Source organism: Harpegnathos saltator, unplaced genomic scaffold, assembly GCF_003227715.2.
Source record: "Harpegnathos saltator strain DR-91 unplaced genomic scaffold, Hsal_v8.6 scaffold77, whole genome shotgun sequence".
Lineage (NCBI taxonomy): Eukaryota > Metazoa > Arthropoda > Insecta > Hymenoptera > Formicidae > Harpegnathos > Harpegnathos saltator.
The window spans coordinates 52092-64652 of record NW_020230615.1 but is presented as its reverse complement, the minus strand read 5'-3'; the positions used below and the strand labels follow the sequence as shown (position 1 = coordinate 64652).

At 49.8% G+C, this 12561-nt stretch overlaps 1 long non-coding RNA gene across 1 annotated transcript; it reads right to left on the bottom strand.

The window, feature by feature from the left end:
* Positions 1 to 11072: 11072 nt before the first annotated feature.
* On the bottom strand, positions 11073 to 11615 carry LOC112590257 (uncharacterized). Its single transcript, XR_003114081.1, has 3 exons — positions 11585 to 11615; positions 11263 to 11345; positions 11073 to 11095 (listed from the first exon to the last, which is right to left on the bottom strand). It is a non-coding gene; the product is annotated as an uncharacterized LOC112590257 (long non-coding RNA).
* Between the last annotated feature and the right edge of the window lie 946 nt (positions 11616 to 12561).

Sequence of the window (12561 nt, the reverse complement as noted above, 5' to 3'; positions counted from 1 at the left end):
CCGATCACCTGGCTAGGGATCTCCAGGATGCTTTGTGCGGGGACGCGGTGGTCTCCAGGCCGACGAGGAGGACAGAGCTCCGCATCGTTGGACTGGAGGACTCCGTGACAGCATTGATGGTGCGGGCCGCTGTCCTAAAGGCCACAGGCTGCCCTCCGGACGACCTCCAGATCGGGGAGATCCGGAGGTCGTCCGGGGGACTAGGGGGGGTTTGGGTACGATGTCCGCTGACATCGGCCCAAAAATTGGTCAAAGCCGGGGGGCTGATAGTGGGGTGGGGTAAAGCCCAAATCAGAGTGCTGGAGGACCGGCCCCTCCAGTGCTATAAGTGCCTGCACTATGGCCATATGGCGGCGACCTGCCAGACAGATAACGGTCTGGCAGGCCGCTGCTTCCGGTGCGGAGGGGCCGGACACGTGGCACAGGGATGCACTGCTGACGTGCGGTGCCCCCTGTGCCAAAAAGAGGGGCGGGATGCCGGCCACCGTATGGGTGGCCGGGCGTGTAGGGCGGTCCCCCGGACTGCCCCGAGAGGGGGGGCACCTCCTCCTCGCAAGAGGAGGAGGAAAAAAAAAGAAGAAGGTGGCACGCGGGGAGGATGCGTCTGGTGCCCAGCTGCAGCCTCCCGGCAAGGCTGCCATTGAGGTTAGTAAACCGGTCGCCGGCACAAGCCGGACCGATGGGGAAGGGATGGGGGCGACAGAGGCTGGGGATATCCAGCCTCCACCGCCCACGGATCAGGCAGGGCCAGGGGCGGGTGGAGCGACGGCCGCTCCAACTGCGCCGGACCCTCTTCCGGCGGTTATGCCGGAGGGGGTCTCCGAGGCGGCGATGATGGAGGAGGTTGAGGCCTCAGTCTCCCTCCTAGCGGAGGCGGGATGGGAGGAGTGGGGGGGTTATGAGCGCGGATAGCTCTCCCCACCTACTCCCTCATCCCAGGCCCATGGGATCTGCCGGTGTGGTAGTGGTCTCGCAGTGCTAGAGACCCCCGCACCGGGACCCATGGGCCAGGAAGGAGCGGTCAGGAGTGGGCCGACCCCTTGCGGGAACACTCTTGACCGCGCTAGGAGGGACAGCCTTCCCCCCAGGGTGTAACCCCGAATCCGTTGTGATACGGAGGAGGGGGGAGCCCTGGGGGGGAAGACCCACCCCCCGGGGGGTGGGTGCTGCAGGTTCCCCCTCGGTTCCTCACCGAGGGGGGGGTTTGAGGGGGTCCCAATTTGGGACCCCAACACACCTTTTCCCCCCCGTGGACACCACCTTGACGTGGTGGGGGGGCTTGCGTGCCTCGATGATGTACAGAGCTGTGCCGGCGGGGGCTTCGGCCCCTGGCAGGTTCTACCATGCCGGAGTGGTCTGCACAGAGGGGCCCAGACTAAGAGTGTCCATAACACTCCTGGATGGGCAGCTGCCTCCAGGTTTATCCAGGGTCTGGAGGGTCTCATTCGTGAGGCCCAAAGGACCCTACAGCGCGGGCAGAGCGGGCTCGTTAGCCTTGGCAGGCAACCGGTCTAGGGGAAGGAAAACCCCGAAATCACACCCGTTCGGCAGGGGACGTAAACCCCTGCATTTTATGAGATAATGTCAAGAACAGGAGAACACCTTCCGGTACTCGGAGCCGGAAAACGGCGTGAGAGGGCGTACAGTCCCGGCCCCTCCACGTCGTCATCATGCGACGGGCTAGGCGGCGCGTGCCAGGCGGGCGCGCCGCCGGAATTGGCTACCGCCCGTAGGGAGGCCCTCCAGGACCGGCTGAGGCCGAGTGTGGGTCGCATGGGCCCACCCTCGGCCTTCGCTGGCCCTAAGAGTGCCAAAAAACGGAAGCGCGAAGCGGAGGAATCCGCCTCGCAACTCTGGCGAGACAGGGATGTGCACTTCCCTCCCCTCGGGGATGTTAGTTCCCATCGGAGGAGGGAGTGCGGCTCCCTGCATGCGTGCGGAAGGGGTGGTACACCTGTCGGCCACGCAGAAATGGAAGGAGCTCTTTCCCGGGAGAGGAGTTCCCTCCTGATGAGGACGAAGAGTCCTCGCCAGGAGGGACCCCTCCCAATAACACGCGGGAGGGAGGAGCCAGGGAAGTACATATGGGGCGGCATCAATGGGGGCCTTCCGCCCGTGCGGAAACCAGCTTGCCGAGGAGAGGAGAGAGAGATATCTGGCCGAACGGGCCATCGACGGAATTGATTACGTGAGGACCGTTCGGGTGGATCCCTCTCTGAGGGCCGCCAAGGGTAATGGCAAACTCCTGGAGGACCTCAATGAGGAGTTTAGGGAAGCCTCCTCTGTATAGAGGAGGCTATCGAAGATTACAGGAGGCAGGCGAGGGAGGATGGCCCGGATGGACGACTTGGGGCCCTGGAAGTACAAGTACGGGGCCTCAAGTCTGAAATCGCCCGCATTGGGCGGCTGCTGGAGAGGCTCTTGCCTTCTCCAGCGGCGGCAGCTGCGGGCAGCGGGGCCAACCCCTCTCGCCCCCCTCCGCGGCAATCGGCGGCCGAAGGGGAGGGGCGTGGCGGGTGGACAACCGTGTCCACCCGCAAGGGGAAGTGTAAGGGAGGGAAGAGGACCGGCCTGAACCTCCTTTGCCAATGGGTGGGGGAGCCGCGAAGAAGGCGGCACCTCCTCCCAAGGGAGGGAAGGCAGGGGGAGGAGGGCCCCGAAGAAGGGACCCTCTCTGCCCCAAAAAAGCTACAAGTGAGGAACCCCCGCGCAATCCGGTCGTGACAGTGACCGCATTGCCGGGGGCCTCTCCATTACGGAGGTCATGGCCAAAGCCAGGCTTCGGGTCGACCTGCAGGAGGTCGGCCTGGAGCCGGGTAAATTTAAAATAAAACGGGCCAGAAACGGGGGGGGTCATCCTGGAGATCCCTGGCCAGGACGGTCGGAGTAAAGCCGATCACCTGGCTAGGGATCTCCAGGATGCTTTGTGCGGGGACGCGGTGGTCTCCAGGCCGACGAGGAGGACAGAGCTCCGCATCGTTGGACTGGAGGACTCCGTGACAGCATTGATGGTGCGGGCCGCTGTCCTAAAGGCCACAGGCTGCCCTCCGGACGATCCCAGATCGGGGAGATCCGGAGGTCGTCCGGGGACTAGGGGGTTTGGGTACGATGTCCGCTGACATCGGCCCAAAAATTGGTCAAAGCCGGGGGGCTGATAGTGGGGTGGGGTAAAGCCCAAATCAGAGTGCTGGAGGACCGGCCCCTCCAGTGCTATAAGTGCTGCACTATGGCCATATGGCGGCGACCTGCCAGACGATAACGGTCTGGCAGGCCGCTGCTTCCGGTGCGGAGGGGCCGGACACGTGGCACAGGGATGCACTGCTGACGTGCGGTGCCCCCTGTGCCAAAAAGAGGGGCGGGATGCCGGCCACCGTATGGGTGGCCGGGCGTGTAGGGCGGTCCCCGGACTGCCCCGAGAGGGGGGCACCTCCTCCTCGCAAGAGGAGGAGGAAAAAAAAAGAAGAAGGTGGCACGCGGGGAGGATGCGTCTGGTGCCCAGCTGCAGCCTCCCGGCAAGGCTGCCATTGAGGTTAGTAAACCGGTCGCCGGCACAAGCCGGACCGATGGGGAAGGGATGGGGGCGACAGAGGCTGGGGATATCCAGCCTCCACCGCCACGGATCAGGCAGGGCCAGGGGCGGGTGGAGCGACGGCCGCTCCAACTGCGCCGGACCCTCTCGGCGGTTATGCCGGAGGGGGTCTCCGAGCGGCGATGATGGAGGAGGTTGAGGCCTCAGTCTCCCTCCTAGCGGAGGCGGGATGGGAGGAGTGGGGGGTTATGAGCGCGGATAGCTCTCCCCACCTACTCCCTCATCCCAGGCCCATGGGATCTGCCGGTGTGGTAGTGGTCTCGCAGTGTAGAGACCCCCGCACCGGGACCCATGGGCCAGGAAGGAGCGGTCAGGAGTGGGCCGACCCTTGCGGGAACACTCTTGACCGCGCTAGGAGGGACAGCCTTCCCCCAGGGTGTAACCCCGAATCCGTTGTGATACGGAGGAGGGGGGAGCCCTGGGGGGGGAAGACCCACCCCCCGNCCAGCCTTTCTCCGTCGATATCCAGCCTTTCCTCCGTTCGATATCTCCGTCTTCTGCTGGGAGTAGAGAGTCGTCCATTAGTGAAAATGTAAGGGTTTTGAAAGGACTTTAATTTGGTGCCAGAACCAGGCCTGTATCTCTAACCGTTTAGGAGATATCGAAGGTTAAAGTTTTCCAACCTTTCTGCGTTGATATCTCCGCTTCTACTGGGAGTAGAGAGTCGCCATTACGGCAAAATGTAGGGTTTTTGAGAGTACTTTAATTTGGTGGCCAGAACCAGGCCTGTATCTCTAACCGTTTAGGAGATATCGAAGTTTAAAGTTTTCCAGCCTTTCTCCGTCGATATCCAGCCTTCATCCGTCGATATTCCGCTCGCTTCTGGAGTAGAGAGTCGCCATGTAGTCGCAATGTAGGGTTTAAATGTAGGGTTTTGAAAGGACTTTAATTTGGTGCCAGAACCAGGCCTGTATCTCTAACCGTTTAGGAGATATCGAAGGTTAAAGTTTTCCAACCTTTCTGCTTGATATCTCCGCTTCTACTGGGAGTAGAGAGTCGTCACTTACGGCAAAATGTAGGGTTTTGAGAGGACTTTAATTTGGTGCCAGGACAGCCTGTATTCTAACCGTTTAGGAGATATCGAAGTTTAAAGTTTTCAGCCTTTCTCCGTGATATCCAGCCCTTCCTCCCGTCGATATCTCCGCTTCTGCTGGAGTAGAGAGTCGTCCATGTAGTCGAAAATGTAGGTTTTGAAATGTAGGGTTTTGAAAGGACTTTAATTTGGGCCAGAACCAGGCCTGTATCTCTAACCGTTTAGGAGATATCGAAGGTTAAAGTTTTCCCAACCTTTCTGCGTTGATATCTCCGCTTCTACTGGGAGTAGAGAGTCGCATTTACGGCAAAATGTAGGGTTTTTGAGAGGACTATAATTTGGTGCCAGAAACAGGCCTGTATCTCTAACCGTTAGGAGATATCGAAGGTTTAAAGTTTCCAACCTTTCTCCGTGATATCATCATATCTCCGCTTCTACTGGAGTAGAGAGTCGTCATTTAGGCAAATGTAGGGTTTTGAGAGGACTTTAATTTGGTGCCAGAACAGCCTGTATCTCTAACCGTTTAGGAGATATCGAAGGTTAAAGATTTCCAAGCTTTCTCCGTTGATATCTCCGCTTCTACTGGGAGAGAGAGTCGTCCCTTACGGCAAAATGTAGGGTTTTGAGAGGACTTTAATTTGGTGCCAGAACCAGGCCTGTATCTCTAACCGTTTAGGAGATATCGAAGGTTAAAGTTTTCCCAACTTTCTCCGTCGATATCTCCGCTTCTACTGGGAGTAGAGAGTCGTCCATTTAGGAGATATCAAAATGTAGGGTTTTGAGAGGACTTTAATTTGGTGCCAGAACCAGGCCTGTATCTCTACCGTTTAGGAGATATCGAAGTTTAAAGTTCCAGCCTTTCTCCGTCGATATCCAGCTTCTCTACTGCTTGCTGGAGTAGAGAGTCGTCCATTAGTCGAAATGTAGGTTTGAAATGTAGGGTTTTGAAAGGACTTTAATTTGGTGCCAGAACCAGGCCTGTATCTCTAACCGTTTAGGAGATATCGAAGGTTAAAGTTTTCCAACCTTTCTGCGTTGATATCTCCGCTTCTACTGGGAGTAGAGAGTCGCCACTTACGGCAAAATGTAGGGTTTTGAGAGGACTTTAATTTGGTGCCAGAACCAGGCCTGTATCTCTACCCGTTTAGGAGATATCGAAGTTTAAAGTTCTCCAGCCTTTCTCCGTCGATATCCAGCCTTCCTCCGTCGATATCTCCGCTTCTGCTGGGAGTAGAGAGTCGTCCATGTAGTCGAAAATGTAGGGTTTTGAAATGTAGGGTTTTGGAAAAACTTTAATTTGGTGCCAGAACCAGGCCTGTATCTCTAACCGTTTAGGAGATATCGAAGGTTAAAGTTTTCCAACCTTTCTGCGTTGATATCTCCGCTTCTACTGGGAGTAGAGAGTCGCCACTTACGGCAAAATGTAGGGTTTTGAGAGGACTTTAATTTGGTGCCAGAAACAGGCCTGTATCTCTAACCGTTTAGGAGATATCGAAGGTTAAAGTTTTCCAACCTTTCTGCGTTGATATCTCCGCTTCTACTGGGAGTAGAGAGTCGCCACTTACGGCAAAATGTAGGGTTTTGAGAGGACTTTAATTTGGTGCCAGAACCAGGCCTGTATCTCTAACCGTTTAGGAGATATCGAAGTTTAAAGTTTCCAGCCTTTCTCCGTCGATATCCAGCCTTCCTCCGTCGATATCTCCGCTTCTGCTGGGAGTAGAGAGTCGTCCATGTAGTCGAAAATGTAGGGTTTTGAAATGTAGGGTTTTGAAAACTTTAATTTGGTGCCAGAACCAGGCCTGTATCTCTAACCGTTTAGGAGATATCGAAGGTTAAAGTTTTCCAACCTTTCTGCGTTGATATCTCCGCTTCTACTGGGAGTAGAGAGTCGCCACTTACGGCAAAATGTAGGGTTTTGAGAGGACTTTAATTTGGTGCCAGAACCAGGCCTGTATCTCTAACCGTTTAGGAGATATCGAAGTTTAAAGTTTTCCAGCCTTTCTCCGTCGATATCCAGCCTTCCTCCGTCGATATCTCCGCTTCTCTGGGAGTAGAGAGTCGTCCATGTAGTCGAAAATGTAGGGTTTTGAAATGTAGGGTTTTGAAAGGACTTTAATTTGGTGCCAGAACCAGGCCTGTATCTCTAACCGTTTAGGAGATATCGAAGGTTAAAGTTTTCCAACCTTTCTGCGTTGATATCTCCGCTTCTACTGGGAGTAGAGAGTCGCCACTTACGGCAAAATGTAGGGTTTTGAGAGGACTTTAATTTGGTGCCAGAACCAGGCCTGTATCTCTAACCGTTTAGGAGATATCGAAGTTTAAAGTTTTCCAGCCTTTCTCCGTCGATATCCAGCCTTCTCCGTCGATATCTCCGCTTCTGCTGGGAGTAGAGAGTCGTCCATGTAGTCGAAAATGTAGGGTTTTGAAATGTAGGGTTTGAAAACTTTAATTTGGTGCCAGAACCAGGCCTGTATCTCTAACCGTTTAGGAGATATCGAAGGTTAAAGTTTTCCAACCTTTCTGCGTTGATATCTCCGCTTCTACTGGGAGTAGAGAGTCGCCACTTACGGCAAAATGTAGGGTTTTGAGAGGACTTTAATTTGGTGCCAGAACCAGGCCTGTATCTCTAACCGTTTAGGAGATATCGAAGTTTAAAGTTTTCCAGCCTTTCTCCGTCGATATCCAGCCTTCCTCCGTCGATATCTCCGCTTCTGCTGGGAGTAGAGAGTCGTCCATGTAGTCGAAAATGTAGGGTTTTGAAAGAGGTTGAAGGACTTTAATTTGGTGCCAGAACCAGGCCTGTATCTCTAACCGTTTAGGAGATATCGAAGGTTAAAGTTTTCCAAGCTTTCTCCGTTGATATCTCCGCTTCTACTGGGAGTAGAGAGTCGTCACTTACGGCAAAATGTAGGGTTTTGAGAGGACTTTAATTTGGTGCCAGAACCAGGCCTGTATCTCTAACCGTTTAGGAGATATCGAAGGTTAAAGTTTTCCAAGCCTTTCTCCGTTGATATCTCCGCTTCTACTGGGAGTAGAGAGTCGTCCATTACGGCAAAATGTAGGGTTTTGAGAGGACTTTAATTTGGTGCCAGAACCAGGCCTGTATCTCTAACCGTTTAGGAGATATCGAAGGTTAAAGTTTTCCAAGCTTTCTCCGTTGATATCTCCGCTTCTACTGGGAGTAGAGAGTCGTCACTTACGGCAAAATGTAGGGTTTTGAGAGGACTTTAATTTGGTGCCAGAACCAGGCCTGTATCTCTAACCGTTTAGGAGATATCGAAGGTTAAAGTTTTCCAAGCTTTCTCCGTCGATATCTCCGCTTCTACTGGGAGTAGAGAGTCGTCACTTACGGCAAAATGTAGGGTTTTGAGAGGACTTTAATTTGGTGCCAGAACCAGGCCTGTATCTCTAACCGTTTAGGAGATATCGAAGGTTAAAGTTTTCCAAGCTTTCTCCGTTGATATCTCCGCTTCTACTGGGAGTAGAGAGTCGTCACTTACGGCAAAATGTAGGGTTTTGAGAGGACTTTAATTTGGTGCCAGAACCAGGCCTGTATCTCTAACCGTTTAGGAGATATCGAAGGTTAAAGTTTTCCAAGCTTTCTCCGTCGATATCTCCGCTTCTACTGGGAGTAGAGAGTCGTCACTTACGGCAAAATGTAGGGTTTTGAGAGGACTTTAATTTGGTGCCAGAACCAGGCCTGTATCTCTAACCGTTTAGGAGATATCGAAGGTTAAAGTTTTCCAAGCTTTCTCCGTTGATATCTCCGCTTCTACTGGGAGTAGAGAGTCGTCCACTTACGGCAAAATGTAGGGTTTTGAGAGACTTTAATTTGGTGCCAGAACCAGGCCTGTATCTCTAACCGTTTAGGAGATATCGAAGGTTAAAGTTTTCCAGCCTTTCTCCGTCGATATCCAGCCTTCCTCCGTCGATATCTCCGCTTCTACTGGGAGTAGAGAGTCGTCCATGTAGTCGAAAATGTAGGGTTTTGAGAGGACTTTAATTTGGTGCCAGAACCAGGCCTGTATCTCTAACCGTTTAGGAGATATCGAAGGTTAAAGTTTTCCAACCTTTCTCCGTTGATATCTCCGCTTCTACTGGGAGCGGAGGGTCGTCACTTACGCCAAAATGTAGGGTTTTGAGAGGACTTTAATTTGGTGCCAGAGCCAGGCCTGTATCTCTAACCGTTTAGGAATATCGAAGGTTAAAATTTTTCAACCTTTCTCCGTTGATATCTCCGCTTCTAGTGGGAGCAGAGTGTCGTCACTTACGGCAAAATGTAGGTTTTTGATTGGACTTTAATTTGGTGCCAGAAATAGGCCTGTATCTCTAACCGTTTAGGAGATATCGGAGATTAAAATTTTTCAACTTGTACCGTTGATATCTCCGCTTCTATTGTGAATTGAGTGTCGAGATTTAGGGCAAAAGCGTGTACCTGTTTTTTGAGTCGTTTATGAGATACCGAAGATTACATGTTTAAATTTAAATAAATTTTAATTTAATTCTTTAATTTTAATGTTGATATCTTCGCTTCTACATGGAGTTGGAAGTCGATGTTTATGGTGTGAATAGGGTTAATATAGGACTATATTGTGGCGAAAGCGCGTTCCTAGGTTTTGAGCCGTTTCCGCGAAGAAACTGGTCGGAGGACGTTCGCAGCCGTGGTGGAATTTGACGTTCGCGTTCGCAAGGGCCTAATATTTTACTCGCGAAGGGACGTCATCGTCCTTCTTTTCACAACGGTGTCGGATGTTTAGCTCCTTTCTTCCTAATTTTCTGCGACAACAAGACCGCGTCGGGGCCCTAACGGGGCATGTTCGCTTATAACTAGCGTTTATCTGAAGAGCGCTTCTCGGGAATATTCTGCTCGAAGGGTTAGTCCGCGATAGAAAGTTTCCTGCGATCGGAGACCGCTTTAGTTTAAAGTTAAATTGTAGCAAGAGTATTGTTATCGGGCAGCTCTGATGCGGGCTGCTGGCATCAATCTGTGACGTCTACCGCGCGCTTTTGCGATTACCGGTAAATTCAGTGTTCTCGATTGCTCGCGTGATTTCAGGTGGCCATAATATGGGGATAATACGTGGCAATGTGTGGCAATAATATATAGCAGTAATATACGGCAACAATATATGGCAACAATATATCGCAACAATATATGGCAATAATATATAGCTATAATATATGGCAATAATTCATGGAATATATTTTTCGTTATAAATGTCAATGCAAATTTGCGGCATGCACAATATAATAATAAAAGAGCTCTCTGTAAGTATTGAGTCAAACGCTCACCAATGATGATGTTGGTAATGTCCCGTTGCCAATGTCCAACCAGGTCTACCAATGTTCTTCCATGTCCGCTACCGCTCTCCATGTCGCTCAGCATTCATCTTGCAGCGCGTCCCACGGTGATTGCTACACTTTCATGACGCGGTCGATATTTGTATTAGAGCGGCGATATTTGCGTCAAATAACGAACGTTTTATGTCGACATCGGTGGAAACTTTTTATGCGCTGCGAAACGGACTTTATAAACTCGATCGGCAAGGAGCAAAAACTGTGTGAAAATTTATGGACTCGTCCAACGGACTTTTACGGCGCTTTTCGCGATTGCATCGGAAAAGTCACGAAAATGCGGTATTATCGATATCTACGAGTGCAATATTCACGAATGCACGTGAGGAAAGATTAGACAATCAAAAACCGGTCGCTTCAAGGGAACGCAAAAATAGAGAAGCGGGGCAACGTTTTCACGCATGATAGTTCCGTCACGACGAAGCTTACGTTCGCGATACTTTGGCGAAATGAGAATTTAAGTCTTCTTTGTTGGAGCACGGGTAAAAATGCGTATTTTGATAACCGCGGTCGCGATATTCAAAGGCACGCGAGCGAGGATACCTCAAGCTCGGCGTGCGCTTGCGCAATCTGTGCGCGCATTATACGCTACTCGAGACAATAGGGATCGTGATGAATGGACAATATTGCCATATAATTCTACAGCCTGTTTTGCAAATAAAAGAAAAGCAGCAACGGTATCGGCATTTATGCGTATGAATATATTTTACACGGACAATTGAATATTGTCAAATAATTATATCGTTAAATAATTCTGCGGCCCGCTTGAAAAATAAAAATAAAGCAGCTGATGACGATTTCGTGTTTGTACATCGCGGTTGTACAGAATATTTCTTATTCAGATGACTGAATATCAATAGAGAATCATTCACTATTTTAAATCTCGTATGTAATGCAGGATATCGCGATCAAATAATTCCCTAATTGTTTCGAGCAATGTATTGAATTCAACGTCACAAACACACACATGCAAGAATCTATTTGCAATTCGCATTGACTTGAACGATATTTCATCTGGTCACACCATATCCGTCATGCGGAATTTTGTTTTTCTTTTTATTTTGCATTTACTCACCGAAACGACTTGCAGTCAGAGCCGGCCACGTTCCGCTTCAACTCTGTAACAAAAAATTCACATTCGTTTATGAGATCAGACCAACGAGTGCGGGCGAGTAAAATTGTAGTTTACCCTTTGCGATCGTAATTCAAGTCGAGTCGGAAATTATATCCCAGCTCTAGATCGCCAAGAGTCAAACAGAGGATTATAGTAAATTTGTAAACTTACCTTCAAGCCGACTCTGCTTGGCCCGAACCGAATCCTTCGGTGCGGCACCCGCGTCCGCCGAATTGCTGTTGTTTTCCGCACAACTGAAACAGAAAAATAATTTCCCGGTTAATAACCTGCGGTAGAGAGAGAATATCTTGGATCGGGCGAATCGAAAATACGGAAATATTTTGATGTGGGATTTTTATCTCAATATTTATATTTCAATATTGAAGATTTAAATGAGACATGAAACTTTCAAGAGAGCTGATGAGGAACAAGTTGCAAAGGCAAAGATCGTAAAGGGTTGAACACAGATGTATAGGAAACTTGTAAACTTTACCTTCCGATCGACTCTGCTTGGCCCGAACCGGATCCACCGGTACGGCATCCGCATCTGCCGGATTGTTGTTACTTTCCGCAACAACTAAAACAGAAATGTAGTTTTCCCAGTTGATAATCTGTGGTGGAGAGAGAATATCTATGATCGAGGTAAATCGGAAATACGGAAATATTTTGATATGGGATATTTATCTCAATATTTTAGTTCCAACATTGAAAATTCAAATGAGACATGAAGCTTTCAAGAAAGCTGATGAGGAACAAGTTGCAAAAGCAAAGATGTTAAAGGGTTGGACAAAGATGTGTAAAAAACTTGTAAACTTTACCTTCCAGCCGACCCTGCTCTGCCCGAACCAGATCCTCCGGTGCGGCATCAGCGTCCGCCAGACTTGCTTCTCGCAACGTCTGGAACAAAAATTTAGCGTTCCTGGTTGGTAAGCAGCGATAGAGAAAGAATGTTTGATCGGAATGAATGGAGAATATTCGCTACGGTTTTTTTCTTCATTGACATTGAAAGTCTAGATAGGACATGGAGCTCTTGAAAGAGCTGACGAAAAAAGATGACAACAAGAAACGGAGACAACAGTTGTGTGCTCTCGAAAATATTTTTTTACAAATGGACATTTAAATTTGAATCCCGTAAGGAGAGTAAGCAAACTTGAAATTTTGTAATGCTTGACGCAAATTTTGTGATACCATTATTTTTGGAGAAGATACAAATAAAATGATATAATTTGATTTTGGTTTATTTTTATTTGGTTAAATTATTATCTTCTTCTATAAAAATAGAAATTTGGATAATAATATTTCATGTTAACGTATTTAGATTAGTTATCATATAAAAATAATAAATACATGGTACTCAATGCATGCGACTTACATTGTCGTATTCTTACTGGTGTCCTTTACTCGCGGCATCATAATCCTCGACCGAAATAATCCCTGTGTCTCGGAACGTCGCCTCATCCCTCATTGTGA